The sequence below is a fragment of the Rana temporaria genome, chromosome 3, assembly GCF_905171775.1.
Source record: "Rana temporaria chromosome 3, aRanTem1.1, whole genome shotgun sequence".
In the NCBI taxonomy this organism is placed as follows: Eukaryota; Metazoa; Chordata; class Amphibia; order Anura; family Ranidae; genus Rana; species Rana temporaria.
The window spans coordinates 278,049,494-278,055,493 of record NC_053491.1 but is presented as its reverse complement, the minus strand read 5'-3'; positions in this window follow the sequence as shown (position 1 = coordinate 278,055,493).

Below are 6,000 nucleotides of genomic sequence, written 5' to 3'. Positions count from 1 at the left end.
TAATGGTTGGGTCTGGTAACCCTTTGTGGTCGGCTTGGGTGTGCATCAGGGGTGCCCATTGAGTTCTCTGCTATATGTGTTTGCAATCGACCCCTTCATTAGAAGGCTAGAGAGTGGACCATTGTGTGGGGTACCTTTGGGCATCGCTGGTGAGCCTCCTTTAAAATTGTGGCCTATGCTGATGATGTTTCAGTTTTTGTCTCTGGGACTGGGGAGGCGTTCTCAGTGATAAGGCCGTATAAGGAGGCATCGGGTTCAAAGGTCAACCAGGAAAAGTGTGAAGCTTTCTGGATGGGCTTGGAAGGTGAGAGCTTTGTTCTCCCGGATGACTTCCAGGAACCCCAACAAATAATTTGAGTTCTAGGCATTGAATTTGGCCCAGGTGACTATGGCCATGCAAATTTGGTGAACATGCTGGAGAATGCCGATGCCAAGGTGGCAAGCTGGAAAGGTTGGCGGCTTTCCTTGAGGGAAAAGGTTGACCTGATCAAGACTTACCTGATTCCGATTTTTCTGTATGTCAGTTTTGTTTGCGTTTTGTCAGTTTCTCTCTATACCAGGGTCTATAGTTGTTTCTTCCAGCTGTTTTGGGGGAACAGAATAAACCTTTTTAAAAGGAATGTGACTTACCTTCCTAGGCGAGAGGGTGGTCTAGGGATGATCAAATCTGTAGTCTTTTTCTCTCTGATATTTTTGAAGTACAATCTTGGTAACATGTTGGCAGAGAGACCCCCTGGGTGGGTTGGTATTTTCCAGTCCTGGTTTAGGCCTTTTCTGCGAGAGCCTGAGGGTCAAGCATGATAAGCACCCAGCTTATGTTGCCCCGTGTTGAAATGCTTCGGCAGTGGCAAGTAACAGCAGGAGAAGTCAGATCTCTTCCAAGAAAACTTCTTGAGAAGCGGATCGTGAGCTTTGCTTTTTGCAAGCCACTGGCTTTAAGGGATTGCCCAAGCCTGGTTTTGGGGGTGGGTTTGTGATTGATTAATTTGGAGAGAATTGCAATGAAGTTTAGGGATCAGGCTTGGCTTGCCTTTCATGGAAAACTATAAGTGAAGGTCAACTTAAAGTTTCTTTCCATGAGTGATCGGGCTGCCCAAGAGTGGAGAGTGGAGTATGGAGCAGAGTCCACTTTCTACTTCAGTGCCCTTTTAATATAAAGGTTTACAAGAGGGTGTGAAGGGCTCTGAGTATACCCTTCCTCCCCCATATGAGTTATGCAGAGTGGGTGTATGGGGCATTCCAGACTCGTCGACATTATGATTTGGAAACACTTTTTTTAGTTAGTCTAGTAGTCAGTTTTTTCACGTGGAGTGCACGGTGTCAGGTATCCTTAGGAAGTAAAATCCTTCCTGACGAAGTGGTGATGCAGGACATTCTAGGTGAGGTTTGGAAGTTTCAGGGTCTTGAGAAAGACAGATGGCAGCAGGAGGCCTGGATAAGGGCATGGAGGAATATCAGGACTCTGTAGCTGCTGCCTGTTGATCTCATGGTGTGCATTTTTTCTTAGTATTCTTGTTTCACTTCCCTAGATTTTCAGATCAAATATATTTTTGATGAAAGGCTACATGAATGGTGGTGGTGATGTTCCTTAGTCTGTCTCTCTCGTAGGGATTATGTTGTGCGCAATTTGGTTTGCACCATTTATTATGTTCTTGTTTTTATTGTTTTGCATAGTCATATTCAATTATTTTGTAAACATGTTTTATTTATTTATTATTGTATATAAGTTGTTGTTAGTAAGATTTTCAATAAACAAAATTAACCCCTCATAATGTGCAAAAAAAGCGGGTGTAAAGACCCAGGAACTCAGCACAGGAATGGTGGGAACCCCTCATAATGGGCACAGCAACCAGCAGGTGTACAGACCTGGGAAATCAACCCAGGGATGGTGGGAACCCCTCATAATGAGCACAGCAGCCAGCAGATGTACAGACCTGCAAACTCAGCACAGGGATGGTGGGAACCCCTCATAATGGGCACAGCAGCCAGCAGGTGTACAGACCTGGGAACTCAGCACAAGGATGGTTAAAACCCCTCATAATGGGCACAGTGAGGCTGCAATTTATGTTTTTTTTCCAGAATTTTTTAGTTTGTTTGCGCCCCCAAAAATGTTAAGCACCAGCTGCCACTGTTCTTGCCACTGCTTTATAAATGTTAGTGATTACATTAATCAGATAACCAGATCAGTTAGTATCTGCCTAAAGTGCTGTCAGGAGATGCTAATCTTCATCAAGCCTTACAGGTCCTAACACAATGCATTCTGTCATAATTTTATTAACATCAACTGCTCAAGCCCTGAAGAAGGGGGAGGCTTCCCCCAGCCCTGAAAAATGCATGACCAATAAATCCTATAGTATAGAGGTGTCTCAACTTTTTTCAGTGAGGGCCAGATTTGATGAAGTGAACATGCGTGAGGGCCGACCATTTTGCCTGACATTTTGCGAACGATTAAAATTTGGTCTAAGCGCGTTCGTCCTATTTGGATATACCGTATTTATCAGCGTATAACACGCACCTTCACTTTAAGAAGGAAGTTTCAGGAAAAAATCTTACATTTTAAATAAAGAACTGTGAAGCAAAATAAAGGTCAGTCCCAAGCAATGCAGCCTCACCGTTGTCCTGAATACAGCACCCCCTGTTGTCCTAAATGCAGCACCCCCCATTGACCTGAATGCAGACTCACCATTGCCATCAGTGCAATCTGATTCATGCCCATCTGCAGCCTTGAAGGAGACAGGGTGGCCTCTTTAATAAAAGTCCCACCTCTTATGATGGACAGAACAGTCGTGTCTCAACTTTTTTCAAATAGGGCCAGATTTGATGAAGTGAACATGCGTGAGGGCCGACCATTTTTGCCTGACATTCTGTGAATCATTAAAATTTGGTTTAAGCGTGTTCGTCCGATTTGGCTATACCGTATTTATCAGCGTATGACACGCACCTTCACTTTAAGAAGGAAGTTTCAGGAAAAAATCGTACATTTTAAATAAAGAACTGTGAAGCAAAATAAGGGTCAGTGCCAATCAATGCAGCCCCGCCATTGCCCTGAATGCAGCACCCTCCATTGTCCTGAATGTAGCTCCCCCATTGACATGAATGCACAACCACTATTGCCATCAATGCAACCTGATTCATGCCCATCTGCGGCCTTGGAGGAGACAGAGTTGCCTCTTTAATGGAAAGTCCCGCCTCCTATGATGGACAGAACAGTTGTCCAATGGCAGTACAGGAAATGGGACTTCCTTTTACACAGGAAATACTCCTCTATGGCACTCGTCCTGTCCCCTCCAAGGCAGCCAGCATGTATATTTTTTGTGGCCTCCGGCGCTCTAGGATTCGTTGGGGGCCACGAAAGATATACATGTCAAAATGACCAGACGGGCCATCCAAAACCGGAACGCAGGCCGCGATTGGCCAGTGGGCCGGATTTTGGACATGCCTGCTATAGAACTCTTCACACCAGTCAGTCACATTTTTACAAGTCATACATGCTGCATTTTTGGTGCGCACCAAAAACGCACCACCCCATTAAAATGAATGCAAAACACATTGCAAAAAAGGAATCAAAAACGCACCTGAAGTTGCATTTTCGCTGCATTTTTTGAGTCACGTGTCCTTTTTTTTACAGGCGCAAACCGCAGCAAAAATGCATATGAATTTTTACCATGTTTTTTGCAACAGAGCAATGTAAAAACAGTCTATATGTTTTAAAAAGTACTTCAAGTGAGATGAACTTGAACACCACCAGGTACTCTTTCATACACATTCAGGAATTTACCATCCGGTGATTGATCTCTTTGTTGCTATCAAAGAGGTAGCAGCCTAAAACTAGAACGGGGTTCACCCATACTACATTTTAATTATGAGTCTGCTTCTTTGAAGGAAAAATCTATTTACAGCAGATCTAGCGGAACAAATTTTTACTTCTATTGGTCTAGCGCTATCACACACACACACACATCTTATTTTAATCTTATTTTTTTCCCTGTGAATATATTAGTGTAGATTTAGCCAAACAGTTAAGAAATGTTGATGCCCAGCTATCTACAATCCAGAATTGTATGATTCTCCACAGATAACATGAAACTGCAAGCATATATACAGAATTTCTGTCTCCTGCCATGCCCTAGCTGCACAGATGGAGGGAAAGAACTTTTGGTATACACTAAATTCTAATGCCATACTATATTTGTTAGTTTTTTTTACGGTAAATAAAATTAGCGTTATATGAACATGGACATGTTTCTCTGAGGTGTTATCTGATTAAGATTTTGATACAATGTATGAATAAAGTATGGATAAACAACTTGTTTATACACATAGAATATTGTTTGCTTTCCATCATTGTTTTATTGTTTGCTCCCCTTTTCTTTGCAGTGCAAACACCACCATTTATTCATTTACCCCCTTTTTTCTGTTTAGGATCAGATTTTGAGGTGTTTGCAGCAGCGCCCTCTAGGTTTTAGTTTATTTTCAGACAGCGCAGGAGTTATTCACTCACACAAAGTATGTATAAAGCCTCAAGAAAAATTGTCTGCATGCACATACTCTGTGGATAAACATGTGAGTAAAAACATACTGGGCCGGATTCAGAAAGAGATACGACGGCGTATCTCCTGATACGCCGTCGTATCTCTGAGTTCCGCCGGTCGTATCTATGCGGCTGATTCAGAGAATCAGTTACGCATAGATATCCCTAAGATCCGCCAGGTGTAAGTGTTTTACACCGTCGGATTTAGGCTGCAATTCCAGGCTGGCCGCTAGGTGGCGCTTCTGTATTTTTACACAAGGAATATGCAAATGAGGATTTACGCCGATTCAGAAACGAACGACCGCCCGGCGTTTTTTTTTACGTCGTTTGCGTTCGACTTTTTCCGGCGTATAGTTACCCCTGCTATATGAGGGGTAGCTAATGTTAAGTATGGCCGTTGTTCCCATGCCAAGTTTTGAAATTTTACGTTGTTTGCGTAAGTCATTCGCGAATACGGCTGGACGTAATTTACGTTCACGTCGAAACCAATGACGTCCTTGCGACGTCATTTACAGCAATGCACACTGGGATATTTTACAGACGGCCCATGCGCCGTTCAAACAAAATGTAAAAAACGTGCGATCAAGACACATTTGGATAAAACACGCCCCCTACATCCCCATTTGAATTACACGGCCTTACGCCGCAACACATACGTTACGCCGCCGTAACTAAGGGCGCAAGTTCTTTCTGAATAAAGAACTCGTGCCCAAAGTTAGAGCGGCGTAACGTATCAGAGATACGTTACGCGGGCCGGACAGATAAGCCATTGTATCTGAATCCGGCCCACTGTTTATGCAATATAATTTTTATTCTAAATTATTCATACATTTATAAAATATATTTATTAAACACATAAAAAAGTATCAAACAACCCTTGTATAACTGCTTAAATAAAAAAAAGTTGTTACATTGAAAATACGTTTTTATTTTTTGAATAATTATCTCAAATGTTTTAAACTGGACAGGAAAACCAAATATAGTTTAAACTGACTATTATATGTTTTCCAATTCAACTAACACATGTGTTCACATTTAACCCCCTTAATACCGAACACTTTCCCTTTCCTGACCAGGCCATTTTTACATTTTCAGTGCTGTCACACTCTGAATGACAATTACCCAGTCACCAACAATGTAACCAAATGAAATTTATCATCATCTCCCGAAATTCGTTTTTTTTTATTTCGTTTTTCGTAAAAAAAAAATGCATTCGTCCGAAATTCCAAATTAATTAAGGTAGAATCTGTCTTTGAAGGCTTATGGTGTCTGTCGAATGTTCTAAGAAGATTCGACGTAATCTTAAAAAAAGGAGATTTGACGAAATCTTAAAAAAAAAAAAAAGATTTGACGGAGCAACGAAACTGTACGATGCCGCAATCGTACATTTCCGGTCGAATGTTCCGCCTACAAGCTTTAGAAGAATTCTAATGTTGTATAACTAATCTATGTCGAATCTTTTCTCTCTA